Raw genomic sequence first — 18,617 nt, 5'->3', positions numbered from 1 at the left:
TCAACTGTCACTTCCAAACTTGTCTGCTATCTACAACACACCTTTAAAAAACCAAGTGAATTTCATGCTCTTAAAATTCTACTCATTTGCAAAGCATGTTGAACTAACATATTGTAAATATAATATAAAGGCTGCACATAGTCAAATGAAATGCATGCATACACTATGTTCAGATATCAAACAAGAATACTACCACAAAAACATAAAAATCAACGTCTACATTAACATCAGTGCTATAAACACCCAATATTACTAACTTCTTTCTTTTACAATTGCAGTGAAGACCACTCTCCTGAAAATCAGCAGCATCGGAACTACAAACAACATATCGGAAGAAACCTGCTCATTCCACAAAAAAAGAGTAAGTACAATACTACCTTAATATTCTTACTGTTCCTCAAACACACTGTGTGGTTCATTCATGTAATTTGCGCACCAGAAGAAACAGCAATGTCTGAACCATTATGCCCATAAATCCCCATTTATTAAACAGAGATTAGCAGGTAGAATGGCACACAAATCCCTGTTTTTTGGAACAAATATAACATACTCAACCCTTAGAATGTTAGTACTACAAAACAAAGAACTGTTTTAATTGTATACCATCAGATTTACTATTAATGCTTCTCCTCACCATTAGCTTACTTTCTACTCTCATCTGAACCACAGCTTAGTAACACACAAATAGAAGAATAGCCTTCCCAACTAATTGTAACTGCCCAATGCACAATCACACACCACCACATACATCTTACCCATCATATTCAGACACTCATGCACACAGCACACATACATTGAAGAACGGCCCAACCCATACCTTCTTTTTCTTTCAACAGACCCCAAAGAATGCCTACCAAAAAGCAAGTCCGTAGAAAGCAATGCAGAAATAGAGCAAATGAAAATAAAAGTGTCCAAAGTAAGCAACAAAACGTTCAAACAAAACAGCTAATGCAGTCATTTAGCTAAACAAAACAAGCTTCCAGTACAGAAACTTTGCCTCCTCTATCAAAATGTAAAACAAAACAAAAAATGCTTAACAAGAATTCGGCTACCACTACTGCTAAAACTGCTCCTATAAATCTTGATATACTAGCAAGAAACCATATAAAAAAAAGTATTTTAGCAAAAATGTTCGGCCACAGAGTCTTTCAGACTATTATAAAAACAGGAGACAAATCATGCACAACCCTTCAAACCTACCATAGAAAATTAATCTTAGAAGCTTTAATAGACAGTGCAATCCTTCTCAAAATAAAGTTATTCATTTTAGTGGTAAACAGAATGAAAGCACTAACAAAACTAACTACTAAATTAAAAAAAACTTCTCAATAAACAGAATGTCAACAAAAATAACTTCTTAAATATCTGTGGACGTGAATAGAGTCACATCACGAGCACAGAACCATATTTTAATGAAGAAGCATACAAACAAAACCAAACAAACACAATTGCCATCCATAGCAGTGGACGATGTTATGAAAAAATGTATAATACCATAATGGAACAAGAAATACTGCTTACAGAAATATCCCCAGAAAACTCGGAATTACCTCTCCATTCGACTGAACCAGAACGTCCAGCATACAAATGGCCATGCACGTCAATGTTTAACATTCCCAAAAAAATCTTTCAAATCTTTACGACAGTTCCTCAATCAGTATGTGAAAGACAAAGACAAAATCAAAATGAAAGTGCTGCAAAATATGGATACCTGTCCAGTGCGCAAATACACAGGACTACAAGGACATTCATCAGCTTGCATTTCAAGACCTATTTGCAAAAGCACCTTCCATCATATCAAAATTATATCAACACATCATTCAACTATAAGAAATCTAGTCTATAAACTGTACAATGCTAAAAGTCCTGCTTTAGCACTAGCCAATTTAAATAACACTCTTCTACATGGTACACCCAAAGACCTACTTGAAGAAATCGACCATATCCAGAGAAAATATTTTAGAAGTGAAAACCACTTAGAAAATGCAATAGCTTTACAACAGACTAGCAACAATTCTGCACATGGCAATCTTCTACTACACACATATAAAAAAGAAATACTAAAATTTAAAAGTACATCCGCTGAAGTACCAAACCATATGAGTGTGTGTTGCCGCAGAACTGTTTATAAAAGTAACACAAAAACTATAGATGTAACATACGAAATAGAAGACAATGAAGATTCCAAATGGTTTGAATTAGCTCTCTACTTTATAGCAGAAAACAAATAAGAAATAACTGACCCCTTAATACTTTGCAGTTACTGCACTAGAAAACTTGACAACAACCAAACTCCTTCACGTAACTTGGAATTATTCCCACTACCAAAACCCCTGCAACAACTCAATTTATATGGGAGCATCATAATTCAAACAGTGCACCCATTTCAAGCAATAATACGCCTTCAACCAAAAACATCAAAATTACCTCTGAATTGGTGAAAGGCATTCGTGGCAAAGTAGTTTATTTACCATTAGATCTGAAAGAAAATGTGCACACTCTGGGAGTGCAACGTCCAATAGAGCAATCTTTGATTGTCTTAGTAAATGGTGTACCAACAAAAGACAAATAAAATTGGCAACAACAACTCGTAGACTTAAATAAAGTTAGACAAGCCTTGCAATATCTAAAGGACAATAATGAATACTACAACGAAATAAATATTGAAGAAACCTTAAGGAAAACAACTGAAATAATTCAAGAGTCACCAGAAACTGGTCAATTTGAGCTTCTAGATCCTGCTACAGTATCCAATATTTAAGACCATTATACAAATCATCCAATACATTCTAATGACACCATAGATGGTGCACTAGAACCATGCCAAATGTGACAAACCAAAGGATCACCAATCAGCATATGGGAAAAAAGTATAGAAGCATGTGCTTTTCCTCTACTTTTTCCTACTGGCAAAGGAGGAAGGTACGATGATAGACCCACTCAGATAACAGCATCAGAATACCGCTCTTAACTAATGTATTCTGAAGATCCCAGATTTAGACAAAATGTGGAATACATATTCCACCTACTCTTTGAAAGTGAACTCGCAACTCTATGTTACAGAGTTGCATACATATTGAAATCTGGAACCCACTTTCAAAATATGTCAACTACGCAATTAATACAAAAAGTGCAAGAAAAAGATGAAGTTTTACAATCAAGCATTACAAATCTGTTAGCAAACATGCGTGGTACGAAAGAGTACTGGTTCCGACGTCATGGAGATGTACGTTGTATGATAAGAAACCTTAGCCCACCCACTTTGTTTGTTACTTAAGTTGTGCAGAATATGGCTGAGAAGATTTACATGATTTCCTACGCATATCAAACAAAAACAAAACAAACATAGATATACTAACACCTGGAGGACTTTGCTCTCTAGATCCTGTTAATGTTTCAAGGTATTTCCATCATCGTTTCATTGCTATGCTACGCTTTATTTGTAATAAAAGTGTTCCTCTGCTCTGAGAAGTGCAACACTTCTTTTGGAGAAAAGAATACCAAGGCAGGGGAGTACCACATATCCACATGCTTTTATGGATTAAAGATGCTCCTAAATGTGGTCAAGACAGTGATTCCACTGTTTCACAGTTTATCGAAAAATATGTCACTTGTGAAATTCCATCAAAAGCAACAAATAGTGATCTTCATGCCCAAATTGTTCAATTTCAAAGACACAAATGTGGCAAATATTGTTGCAAATACAAAAACAAAGGGAAATACTACACCAAATGCCACTTTGGTTTCCCTAGACCAGTTACAGAAACAAGTGAAGTGAACAACTTCATGTCTTCAGGTAGACATAGTGTTAAAGGTAAATCACCTAAGAACACGTATTACATAACAAGAACAGAAGAATCAAAATATAACAATTATTACAATGCAATCATTGCCCTCTTATGGAATGCAAACATAGATGTGCAGTACATTGCAGACAATTCCACTGCAGTTGCACGATATGTTAAATCCTACTTAACAAAAGCAGAAAAAACAGAGCTTCAAGCCCTCTGGAATGACCTATCATCAGACAAAACACTATCTCAGAAATCGTTTAACTGGTACTGCTTTGTATGGAAAATCTGAAAATATAGTATGGCTAAGTCTTAGTCCTGCTAAATCTAGAAAAGGAGTTTTCAAATGATATGAGGACATAGAAACAATAGCCAAAAATGATCCCAACAGCCAAGACATTTTGAAAAACAATTTACTAAACACATACTACCCGAACAGGAGTACCACTTTGGAAACCATGTGTCTATACCACATTGCCCAAAACTTCACATACAAAAATAATATAGAACCCGATGAAAAAAAGATAGACATAGAGTGACAGATGTGAAGGCAGCTTAGTGAAACTTACCAAATGAAGCTTAATTAATCATATCAAATTTTCATAAAAACTCCTCAACCGAAAGAACTATATTACATGTCCCTGCTACAACTGTTTAAACCATGGATAAAAGAAGAAGAGATACTAGAAAACTATGACTCCTATGAAGACGCTTTCAAACCAAATGAAAGCACTATCACCGATATAAACTTTACACAGTAGAAAACAATGTTGCACAATGAACAGTAACATGAAGAAGAACTCCAGGCCCAACTAGATAAGGACACTCCCTGCAGTAGTCAACCTTCTGTAACAGGAAGTCATGAACCACTGGGACTGCCACTAAAGCAAATGAGGCAGAATTAGCGATGACAGAAGTAGAGAACACCATATGTCACTATGAAGAAGTTACAGAAGACTTAACTGAACCACAATCAAAACTGAACAAAGAGCAGTGCACCATTTTTCAAGAAGTAACAAAAGAAATTGCACATGGTGTACAGCATGAAAATAAAGAATGTACCTGCCAACATTACAAACCTTTACTACTATACGTCAGTGGTGATGCTGGTTCAGGCAAAACATTCTTAATCAAAATCAACAGCAAGTTCCTTCAACAATTGACAAACAACAAACTGTCAGCTGTTGTAACTGCCCCCACAGGTTTAGCTGCCTACAACATAGGCAGTGTCACGTTACACCGATTACTACTCCTTCCAGTAGAACACTAAAACAAATTAGAATATTACAAACTTTCTACAGAAGCTGCAATGGAACTACGCAGAGTGTTAAAACAAATGCTACTAATAGATGAAGTGAGCATGGTCTCCAACCTAAAGTTGGCTTTGATTCACCTCAGATTGTAAGAAGTACTTAAAACAAACTACGAAGAGCTCTTTGGAGGAAAACTCATTATTGCTTTTCGAGATCTTCTTCAATTGACACTAGTGAAAGATGAACCTTTTTTTAAAACCTTAGGACACAAACTCTGCCGTAAACTTGTTGGCAGCATAGGAAATGTCAACCTTTGGCAACATTTCCAATAAAGAGAATTAACAGAAAACATGTGCCAATCTCCAGACCTCACTTAGGCCAACATTTTAAAAAGTATTAGAGATGGGGTACTATCTCAAGAAGCACAAGCAATATTAAAAACCCAGCACATCCATGCACTTTATGGCCATAACGCATGTGCTACTGATGTTATAGAACAATTAGCGCACAAAAATGTCAATTGTATGTCCTTAATGCCAACTCTTGCAAGCTGTTCCAAATTCAATGAAACAATGTTGAAAAAAGAAATGCAAACAATAATTGAAATTTGCTCCACAGATAAACTGGACGTACATGGTATGACACTACCCATGTGTTAACAGGCCACAATAAGAGTAAATACCTTAGAATATTCTATCTCCAACACAGCTGGTTTGGAGAAAATATTCAAATTATCCTTAAACTATAGAGTAATGCTTAAACGTAACCTTGACGTGGAGCAAGGACTATTTAATGGAGCACTGGGTACAGTTGTAGGCTTTCAAACATACCCACGTGACAACAACATTCAGTTTGTCAATATTCTCTTTGACAAACTTTCAGAAGTAAAAAGGATAGGGCGCTCAACAGCTCGATTCCGTCTCTTCAAAGACATGTATGTACTCAGAGAACAATTTCCTCTAACTCTAGCATACACCGACACCATTCATAAATCACCCTAGACTAAGCATTGATAGATATTGGTAACACAGTCTTTAAAGAAGGCATGATCTACGTAGCACTATCACACTTACGTACACTTGACGGTCTATTTCTAATCAACTTTGGTGCAAGTAAAGTAAACGCTGATATTCCTTACATTTTAGAATACAACAGACTACGTTTTCTATACACCCAAGGAAAAAAAACTAATTCAAACAGAAATGCAACAGGATCTCACAGAAAATCCTCCAAAGAGAGTAAAAGAAGTTAATACTTCATCAATTACCACAGCCAAAGAAGAACCTATTCCTCAAAGTAACTCAGGTACTTCTTCAAAGTAGCAACACACAATCCAAAAAAATGACTTGGACACAGAACTATCTGGTCCATTTAAATTTTCAAATATAACTTGTGTAAATTGCTACGCAAATGTAGCAATGAATATTCTATTTCAATTGCCACCAATTGTTAACAACATTTACTTACACAGTACAGACCAATTGTGTTTGCAAATGTTAGTACGTCATGGAAACGCAACAAACAATCCTGACAACAAGTATAGTGTTCATGGAATAAGACAAGAATTGGACTACTGTGCTGGAATGGTGAAATTCACTATAAACTCACAAGAAGATCCACAAGAATGTCTAATGTACTTACTACAAGTACTGGAAAACAAAAACATACCTATAAATTAAATCTTCCAGATTGCATACATGTGGAAACATACATGCACTCTCTGCAACAATGTGACACAGGAACAAATCCCTAATGAGAGCTTCGTGTATGCATCCATACCTAATTGTGAATCCATTCCATTTCACCAACTTGTACAAAATGCAAACCATGGTAGATTATGTACTACCTGCAATTCAGATAATCGCTCCACCTTACTAATACAAACACATAGTAAATACGTAAAACTAATGCTTCTACGTTACAATGCAGATGGTACCAAAAACAACTGCAAGCTGACTGGATTCACACGTGGTCAAGTATCACTTGGTAAGAAAACCTTCACAACAATAGGTATAATCTACCACGCAGGAGCCACAACCAATGCAGGTCACTACACTGCATATATAAAAAAGAAATGTGGATGGTTCGAATGTAATGATAGTACCATTACTTTAAAGCAGAGATTACCAGCAAATCTTACAAACGCTTATTTCATCTTCCTAAAACCAAAATTGTATAACTGATCTGTACTTAAACATTAACAAAACTTCAATTAAAAAACTATAAACAGTTAGAATACGCCAACAGGTATCTCACTGCCCCAAGATTTTGCAACAACCAAACAGATAAATCAATGCCACTAAATTATAACATAAAATAGACAATTAGAATATTTCAACAGATATCTAACTGCTCCTAAAATCTGCAACAAGCCAACAGACAGAACATTAGCCAGAAACAACAAGTGAACACTGAAAACAAACAAACAGACTGTAGCATAACAAAAAAAGTTTTTTTTTAATCCGACATGGATTTTTTTTTCCCACAGACCCAATGATTTGAAAAACAAACACAGAAACTGAGCAAATTGCACAGTACAGTGGTTTGTAAACTACTAAATATGAGGTTTGAAAAAAAGCTGAAATGTCTATTATGCAATGTAATAACGCTTTATAAAATACATACACTAACATGCTCTTTTCTTTTATCACAGAAATTGAAAAAAAATATGTGCTCCAGTTACCCAACTCATTAAAAAAATATATCCAATCTCAAAAAATCAAACAGTAAGTATATTCTAATAGAAGACATAAATACTGCTGCATAACAGAACCATTGAAGCAAACATCTAACCATACACCACAATACAAAATGTTCACTTCCATCGATATGTTATACTACAGTGCTTGTTACCAAACTCTACAATCTTAATGACATGACGTAGCCAAAACTTCACATACAAACTATAAAAATCAAACAGTACACAAACTGTAGATTTGCAAACATTTGATAGATATTCGATTCTATGGGTGTGATCTATGGGTGTGATATGGTGTGGTGGTTGTGGCCAGGGCCTAGAGACTTGGGTGTGTGGCCTATGGCCTATGGCCTGCAGCCATGCACCCGAGACTCTATGCCCTGGCCACAAACACTGCAGAATATTCCTCCCATAGATCACACCCATAGAATCAAAAATTTAAACTGTCTATATGGGCCCACCCATATCACACTTTCTGCAAAGTTTGGTGAGAATTCATCCTGGGAGAGCGCAGTTATGAGCCACCCATGATGGCTTATAACTTCACTGCATATAACTTCAGTCTTGGGTGCATGGCCTGGGCCATGCACCCAAGACTCTTGGCCCTGGCCACAACCACCGCAGCCTATCACACCCACAACCACCGCAGCATATCACACCCATGGTGGCTTATAACTTCAGTGCTTATAACTTTGGTCTTGGGTGCATGCACCCAAGACTCTAGGCCCTGCCCACAACCACCACAGCATATCACACCCATGGTGACTTATAACTTTGGTGCTTATAACTTCGGACTCTAGGCCACACACCCATAGAATCAAACATTTTAACTGTCTATATGTGCCCACCCATATCACACTTTATGCAAAGTTTGGTGAGAATTCATCCGGGGAGAGCAAAGTTATAAGCCACCTATGGTGGCTTATAACTTCACTGCATATAACTTCAGTCTTGGGCGCATGGCCGAAGGCCCTGGCCACAACCAAAGCAGCATATCACACCCATAGAATCAAACATTTTAACTGCGGCATATGGTCAATTTTTATGTCCGCTGACACCGCGCATGTCCTTAGAACAGTTTCAACTTGTCTGCGGACAGCACGGACGGGAATTCTATCCTTAGGACACCCCTCATTTTCACTAATTATGAACATCCTGGACAGCGCGGGAATGGCAAATACATCAGTTGATCCTGCCACCTAAACAAATACAGTATTTGACCCATCTCTTACCCCCCAAACCTCCCCAAGCACTCTTGCACACCAAAACACTCCCCAAAACTGCATTTCGCCTCTGTTTTCCACCGCACTGTTGGCGGATCCAAAATGGCGGGCGCATCGGAACAATCTGACACACATCACACTGCTTCTATTTGTATGCATTGTGGTCTCTGTATGTTTTGTGTATAATAGGACAATTATGTAGTAAGGGAAGCATTCGTAGGTACTTATGTTTGACAGTATGCAAAATTCTGTAATGTAAGCATTTATCATTTTACTATTCAACATGGGAAGATTTGGAATATTGCACCTCTATGGCGCATGCTGCAGACAACGCCTACATTTCTTCATGAGGTCGTTCGCGTACTGAAATACTCATTAATGCAATGGAATTTATATCAATGCATTGCTTAATTAACTGTTTGGCATATACATTTCTGCCAATATTATAATGACAATCCCTTGTGGAGGTTGTGCATGAAAACTAAATGCACATGCAATGTCATCAGTGATGTCATCAATGACATTTGTGATGTCATCTTTGATGTCCTGGGTGTTAGTCTTAGCAGTGCAGGGTGGTGGTGCAAGTTATGGTTGCTTAGCTTACCATAACGGCAAATTTCAGGGTTGTTTTTCAATTTTACTGCCAACCATAACGTTCCGTTAACACATTTTTTTTAGTGAATTTCATAGGTTTTTAGTAGGGCAACTTAAACATAACGTCCCTTTAACAAAGTTTTTTTTACTGAATTTCACAGGTTTTTAGTAGGGCAACTTAACCATACCGTCCCTTTAACAATGTTTTTTTGCTAAAGGTCATTGGTTTGTAGTAGTGGCAGGTAACCATAATGTGAAGTAACTTCTGACTTAATTGCACACCTTGGGGAGAATGCCACATGACCATATGCTGGCGTACAGGACGGTGACGTATCCGAGAATCCGTAACACTTAACAATAAGATGTATGCCTCGTGGACAGTGTGAAAATACATTTTCTATTGATGTAGGAACGTCCTGCTTCAACATTTCCCTTCCACAGCTCCAACACTTATTCGTAGTCAGCCATTAGCAATGTAGTACACATCACATACTTTTAGCAAAAGTTCTAGTTATCTGAAAACAACATGAGCTAAGGCCATCCCTCCTCCCCAAAAAAACAGCAACACTGCTGTAATGAAGGAACATGATAAACAGTGCCCCTACCTTACAAATAGCAAACACACAACATTTTCCCCCATCCACCTACCCCCCATATTACTGTTTGGTGCCTCTTTCCTCATTTCCATTCGCAAATTTCCTGATTAGCTGTTTTGCAAAAAAAAAAAAAAGCTATCCGTAAACAAAGTAAATGTTCCTGTAAGAACCACCTTTCACAGTGTAAACATATATTTTTTTAAAAGTCCCATACACTCCATCTACTTTATATTTCTCAGTAAAGGACATAGACACAATAAGATTTGCCAGTAACAATCTAGATTTGCAAAGCAGTAACGTGTGCTACTAAAAAATAGGATTTTGCATTATAAATCGAGACGTTTGTGGCATCCCGTATTGCAAAACAAAATGCTTTTCCAAGATGGCCACCATAGAAAGGGAAGGTGGCTGTTCCATACGTGATCTCTCTTCGCTTTCCATGGCAGCCTGCAAAAAGCAAAACTATGTGCCATGACGCAGAACCTGAAAATGAACACACAGCGATGTACAACATTGCACGTTACATTTTGAAATAATACACTGCTTTGTAAGAGAAAACATTAACATTTTAGATATTGTAAAGTACTTTAAGAACCACCTGTCACAGTGTAAAAAAAACACATACACTCCATCTACTTTATATTTCTCGGTAAACGACATAGACGCAATAAGATTTCGATTAACAATCTAGATTTGTAAAGCAGTAACGTGTGCTACTAAAAAATAGGATTTCGTGTTATAATTCGGGACGCCTGTGGCTTCCCGTATTACAAAACAAAATCCTTTTCCAAGATGGCCACCATAGAAAGGGAAGGCGGTTGTACATACATGACCCCTCTTCGCTTTCCATGGCAGCCTGCAAAAAGCAAAACTATGTGCCGTGACGCAGAACCTGAAAATGAACACACAGCGACTTACAACGTAGCACATTACATTTTGAAATAATAAATTGCTTTGTAGAACAAAACATTAACATTTTAGATTTTGTAAAGTACTTTTATTTGACAATAAACTGTTCGACACCATCTGACTATTCCCATTTTCAATCAAATATTAACTGTGTTTCTTAGGTCGTCTTCAAAAATGTTAATCGTGATGCGCACACGTTGTTCGTTTCGCATACGCAACGTTTTTGCTTTCAATAAAAAAGCCGCTTTGATCACACAGTGATTTCCAAGACGTCGGCATGAACTTTGGCCTACACCACCATAAAACATGTTATGTTACTCCTAATGGCCACTCCAGCTTATGGACAAATGGGTCTGTGCCTGTCGTCCCACAAAACATTAATGGTTAGGCAGCCGGTCACGAGTATGTGCATCTCACGTGGAAAGAAACCATCACTTGGCATTTGGAATCCATGGCAATCAGAGTACGGCAGAATGTAGCTGTTTGGAAAACGTAACAGAAAATGTGTATCAATACCCAACCTTCATCATACAATTTCAAAAAAGTCAAAAATAACATGGAAACTGCTACACAAATCTATGTGGTCTTACACAACATTTTAAAGAAATAATAGCGGTGAACATGGTTCAACCTAGTGATAGTCTACAAACGGCGAGAATCTGCACTCTCCATAACTAAGAAAAAAAATGACAACTACACATAAAGATAGTACCTCAGTTACAATGGCATATTTTTGTTGTGGTAATAAAAAATTAAAACTCGCTCCGGTGTAGAATCGTCAAAAATAAACTTACACAATATTTACCATCTCCATTGTCTTCGTTAAACCCAGACAGCAATGTACTTCCACCAAAGAATCTTTGTGAACTGATATTACATGATTCTTACAAACGTTTTCAATACGTAACCTTATCAAATGGTATTTTTTCCAAACTTTCACTCCCTGCATTCTTCCTGAATTTTCCCTCTGGCTCACGGTCAGAAAACAATTGACCTTTATGGGTTCAGTCGCATGCGTGGGCCTACTGAGTTTGCAACCAAAAAAGCAAATCAAGTGACCTTCACTCAGAATGAAAATACATTCTGATTTTGCAACAACATATCTGAATGCATGCATGAGAACTGGTACTGCCATACACTTGCGGACCCGCTATTTCCATCAAACAGTGCAGGTGGCTGCCTCAGATTTCAAACTCTAGGACGCCAGTCTGTCTGCAATATTATTTTAAATACATTGAAACACAGACGCAGTAATCCTTCGTCTGTACTTAGTAGATACTATATTGAGCAGCAACTTCCAATTTACCGTATGAGTTTGGTGACAATAAACCCCAATTTTTGACTTCCTACTGCCACATCCCATCCCAGCCTCATTAATCCTCACCGTCTGAAACAGTATTTCATAAGGTTAACAAGTGCAATGGTGTGTTGTTTTGTATAAGTTAGCGGCAATGTCCGCGTGCACCAAGACATGAATGAAAGATGGCGGGCGTAGCGAAAGAATCTGACGCACTTCACGCAGTTCAACATCCAATCAGTGAAGGCGCCACATGTCTGCGGACATGATGCTATGGATTAGCCAATGGGTATCTTGTCTGCGGAGCGAACAGGGAAGTGTGTCCGCGGAGCGGATATAGATATCACAATTTTTTTGAGACAATCTTTCTGGTCATTTTAAAGAAAACTACTGGACGGATTGGCACCAAATTTACAAAAGCACGCTTTTGGGACCAAGCCGCTGCTCCTGCCACAAATGTGGTGAAAATCCGTCCAGCGGTTTGGGCTGTAGGCATGCGCAAATATTTTACCCTATTCAGTCTATGGGAAAAAAAGACGTTTTGGGACCCCCCATATAACTTTTCCCCCCCTGGACCAAACATCACCAATCCTTGCAAAAAAATCACAGTGGGCCATATACTTTTGTTTGGTGTGGATTCATCCAGGGGGAGTTATAAGCCACCCAAAAAGTGCCCTTCCTATGGAAACAGCAACTTAACCATAACTACACAGCCACTACCGTGGCGTATATATATATATATATATATATATATATATATATATATATATATATATAAATATAGAGAGAGAGAGAGAGAGAGAGAGAGAGGGAGAGAGAGAGAGAGAGAGAGAGAGATAGAGAGAGAGATTATAGGCTGCCATGTAACTCAATAACCCATTCTGTGATTTTCTTTTGTCCCATGAATGTCTTCAAACCAAGGCTATAGTAACCATTAGGTTAGATGCATGGTTTACACCCAACTGTAAGGAAGCTAAGCAAATAACATGCAAGTTAGAGCACACATGAGACCTAGACCATAGAGAGGAATATTACATTGCTTTACATTCACATATTGTGTATATACATTTGTAGTCTCAAATACAATTGATAGCAAATTGGTCTTTGGTTGACAGTGTTTTTATTTTGATAAAGGTAATTTGGGTGCTGCTTGGTGGTGACTAGTAACACTCAGACTGCCGAGTGTGTCACAATTTATGAAGAACAGAATTTTCAAGTCACCTTCTAGCGCACCTAATGTTAACGCTAACTATAGGTTAAATGATGTTCCAAAAATCATGTTTGTTGTATCATGAGGCTTTTTTATTCCAAAAATGATCCTCCAAAAATTGTTTTTAAATAGTAGTGCCCTCTACGCATGTTTCACCAAATCTTTTGGCTCATCGGGAGGGATTTATAACAGAAAATTCAATTCAAATCCATTGATTAGATATAAACATGCCTAAAAGAAAACAAACAAAGAAAATCATATATATATAACTGATGTGCATCTCTAGCACTGTGAAAGCAAAGGAACAATATTTGTGTCACAAAAATAACAATTGGCACTAAATTAGGTTCAATCTTGAGAAAAACAGGCAGTAAATTCATTTGAGAATGAAAGTTAACATGTTGTTAGCACATTTCCTTGTTATGCATAACATTGGTAATCTTACCTAATGATTAAATATTTGCATTCATCTAGAGAGCTTGGTCCATGTTTAGATTCCAAATTAGTTTGAAATTGGTGTGGTCTTGGTAAGATGTGTGTTTGGGGTTTCCCCTGTGCTGTTTTACCCCAATAGGAGTTTCTATGAAAGAAGGACAAAGAAAAAGAAAAGATGAGGTGCTGTTGGGGTGGATGTCGGCTGTAGTTGGAAAGTCTGTGTTTCAAAGGAAATATTATTGTATATGTGCATTGGATTCACATATTGTGTACTCAAAATCCAAGATCCTAGTAGCAAAAAATTATTCACTACTTGAGCAATCATATGATAAAGTGAATGCACTATATAATATGGTTCACTACTAAAAAAAAGTCTATCCATCAAAATGGCTATTACTTCTAGAAGGGCCATTGTACTAAATGAGTTTGCAATATTGGAATTGTACCACTCTTCTCTAACTGTGCGGCAATGTTTGAACCCTTGGAATCTTTACCCATCTTCCTTTAGGAGATACACAATCTCTTATTGCAGCCAGTAAAAATGATGGTCCCGCATTGGACCCCTTTGCCCAGGCACCTGTTTAAAACCATGGCCCAAATTCTTCAGTTCACCCTTGTAAACTGCAATATTATCAATACTTACTTACTCCAGGTATGGTTCTGCCTAATTTGTAAAAGGCATTTTTCATGCCACTGTTAAAATAGACATCTTATGACCCTGTTGAACCTACACATGATGGTCCTCTTTCTAACCTCCCTGTGAATGTCAAACTGCTTGAACAAGAAAGTGGTCAGGGCCCAACTTCACATCTTTATTGAAATAATATCTTTTGGATGATACGCAGACTGGTTCCACGAGGCAGACTCACTGAATCCGTGATGACAGTAATACCGTGTGAGCTTAGACTGTTGAAGGATAGAGGATGCATGGGAATTCTTGTGTTGCTGGCTCACTCTGCAGCATTTGACATGTAAGCCACAGGTTTCAAACCTGCAGACTGAGAGATTTAGCCATATGAAAGTTATGTTAGGAATTAAATCAATTCTTACTTAAGAGATCATGAAAAAAAGTGTTGCTCTATACCTACACATGTCTCCATCTATAAAAGTAGCTTGTGGTAGCCCACAGGTCTCCGCTCTAGCCCCCTTCTTATGCAGTGTCTATCTTTGCCCCCTTAAAGATCTGAGTTGCACCTTTGGGTTATGCTTTTTAAACTAAACTGAAGTCACCAGTGGTTCTGAAATAGATTATTTATTATTTATTTTAACAGAGCCTTTAAAAAAAATTCTTAACACAATCAATAACTGGGTGACAGCTATTTTTTTTGTTTAAACGGATCCCTTTCAAAAGAGAATGCTTAATTACTCACCTGACTAAAGTGGAATTCAGTACTTTCTTGCCCTTTCCTTGGGACCCTGTCTGGTCATGCTAGAACTATACATCAGTGAAGTGGTGAAGATGACTTTTCGTCACATTAAACTAGTAAAATAACAACCCCTTCCCCTACCTGGAAGAAATGTACAGGGTGAAGAAAAGAACAGTTTTTCTCCTCTCTCATATCAATTATGCAAATTCAGTCTGTTTAGGCTCGCCTTAGTTTCCCCTACAGAAACTTGAACGCTTACAAAACACTGCTAAAACACCTTTTAAACAACATATTTCACCTGGAATCAGAATCTTACACTGGCTCTCAATTGTTAAGCCTGCCCAATTTAAGATCCTGTGCATGGCCCATCAAGATGCCAGGGCATCCGACCACCTATTGTAACATGATATCTTCTTAGCTGTTAACAGGTACACTGCCTTACATCTGCCTCACAGAAACATATGTCATTTTGTCAGTGTTTGTAGAGATGGCAAATGGGGTCAATGTATTTTTCACCTGGTACTCAAGCTTTGGAATGAGCTCTCTCAATATCTCAGAACTATTTAAAATGACTTAGAATTCAGGAAACAGTTGAGGACTTGGCTTTTCTGGAGAATTATGTTATCCCTTGCATATAAAACAGATGCCTTTGGGCACTTGTAGCACTTTACAAAATACTTAACAAGACCCTGTATAATCCTCTCCCCAACCTCTCATCTGGTATCTTTCCAGCATGGTTTAAGGTAATCAGTTTAACTTAAGTTTAAGGAAAAACATTCTGACCCCAATGAGACAGGAAACCCCCAGCCCTTTAATTCCTCATTATTTCAAATTTCACGAACATGTAGTCTTCAATCACATCGCAGGACTACCTAGGGACCAAAAACCTCAGTGATGCGCTCCAATATGGTTCTGAAGCAGGCAATCCAAAGAGACCGTGATTGCGCTCTAAATCCCTCAATACAGTTCACTAATGTCATCTTAGCTGTCATCATTCTCCTTGATCTCACTTCCACCTTCGGCCCGCTTAATCCAACCCTTACTTCAGACTATCTCACATCTTGGATTTCAGGAAATTGTACAAGTGTGGGTGGCAACAAACATAGCTAATCTCTCTTTTCAATTTCCTGGAACACTAGCACACATGCTGCTGCACTCTCCCACTTGGGATCCCACAAGGGTCTGTTCTTGGTCCCTCCTTTCACAGTGCACAAAACCTATCTTTACACTCTCTCATCCTTGTTTGGCTTCTCATATCAATTATTTGCCAATTGGTTTGATATATTTCCATTCTTACTCTCCTTTACCTCTCTGAGCTGTTCACTTGCATCACAAACTTCAAATTGCTAAACATTGCCAGGTGGCCCTGTGTTGCATTATGCTCAATTCCCTTAAAGCTAACAGGATACTTCACCCAGTTTCCCACGCCAGACACCTTATCGCCTCTCCTTTATCCATCCCCTGACATTATTAACCCATCTCACAAAGACTCGCAAACCAGAGATTATCTTTCACAACAACCTGAAACCTCTGTACTTAATCACCTCCACTGGTATGATAATATCAGTACAATCGTTCCCAATTTCACCTTTCACTTTAACCAAATCATGCATTGCCATCCTGTTATTAGCAAAAAATTGAAGGCCACTCACACCATATATGCACTACCCCCACTCTTCCAAATTACTTTACAGGATAGTCTACTACCTGCTCCTCGAGCACATAGAAGCACATAGAAGCACATAACATACTTGGTCAAGCACAGCTATGATTCAGAGCCCTCAGAGTAATGTAATCGGCCTTGCTCTTTAGTTACCTAAAGAAACAAGCACATTCACAGCATACTTGGGCCCTTATCTATCAGAACACAACATTTCCAGTTGGTAGAATCAGACACAACATCCTTAAGGAAATATGTGGGTGTGGCCAGTGTGAAGACTGGAGGGGTGTTTCTGTACTCCCACCCTCCATATGGCAGGGTAGAAGGGTTGTAGGTGAAAGGATCTAAAACAAAAGGATCGAATGCAATAGTTTCGAGTCAAAAGGACTGGAAAAAAAAGGTTGCTTTTTTTTTGGGGCGGGGGGGTCCCCCACAACCCCCTGTTTTTTGTTTGTAAACCACTTTTTTTCCTATACGGAAACAAAAAAAAATACATTTTAAAAAGGCATTCGATCTTTATTTTCAGTCCTTTTGTCTCGAAACTATTGTATTCAACTATTTTGTTTTCGATCCTTTGACTGGACACCGGGTAGAAGCATGCAGCACTCCAGCCAAGATTCTCCATGCAGTACCAATGGACAAGCAATCAAGGCTTAAGCTCTCAGAAGGTGATGCGGGCTGGTTCTTAAGTACAGTTTAGTCCCCAAGCCCTCACAAAGGAATGTCCACACACTATGTTAGGTGATAACACAGTTATTTATATAAATAATGTTCAATATATATACACAACCAATAACACACTTTGGACTCTGGCAATTCTAATATGGTAAATATGTACAATGTCTATTTGGTGCCACAGTTACCTCTGGACTCCTTTAAAATGCACCAGCTGCCAACAGTCTCAATGGCATACAAACCAAACAGTAATGTGAATCAATCATAGACATAGGAAGGAAGACAAGTTAGATTAAACAAATGGCAGAAAACGCTGTCCCTACTAAAGACACAGTTCTGTGTGAGGATCACCCCACCTGGACAACCTGTAAACAAAGGGCCTGATTCACAGAGAATTTTCCTATGGGATTGCACCATCATAAACTGCTTCTGTGAATCAGGCCCATAGTGTATTAACAAGCCCAGTCCATGTAAGTTTAAGATAGTCTTGTTTCCTGCTAAAATGTTCTAATACCCCAATGTACCTGAGTTTAGCAGAGTTATTTCGATGGTTCATCAACAGGCCTTTCTTGAATGGACTCCCTTTAAAGCAGGCGTCACGGGTCATCGAGAGTCCCATGAAGGAATGTGAACACTTTTGTCGAGGGAGCAGCTTCGACCTTTGAGGTGCTCGCCGACGATCGGTCGTGAACGTCTTGTGAAGATGAGGCATGCTGTACACCTTGATGACAAGAGTGTGTTGCCGCAAAGCAAATTGATGAAGACCGTAGGCCCAGCAAGGGTGTTGGGTCATCGTCGGTTGACATCAGTGATCAGTACTTGACCGCGGCTGGCTTGCAAATCTTCATCTGCCTCTTTGTGGGCTACTCACCGGCGGATCCTCCTCGGTTCGTTGAGGACCTCGACTTT

Source organism: Ambystoma mexicanum, chromosome 8 (genome assembly GCF_040938575.1).
Source record: "Ambystoma mexicanum isolate Mex_15411 chromosome 8, UKY_AmexF1_1, whole genome shotgun sequence".
Taxonomy (NCBI): Eukaryota; Metazoa; Chordata; class Amphibia; order Caudata; family Ambystomatidae; genus Ambystoma; species Ambystoma mexicanum.
The sequence above is the reverse complement of the archived record's forward strand: the minus strand, read 5'-3'. Positions refer to the sequence as shown.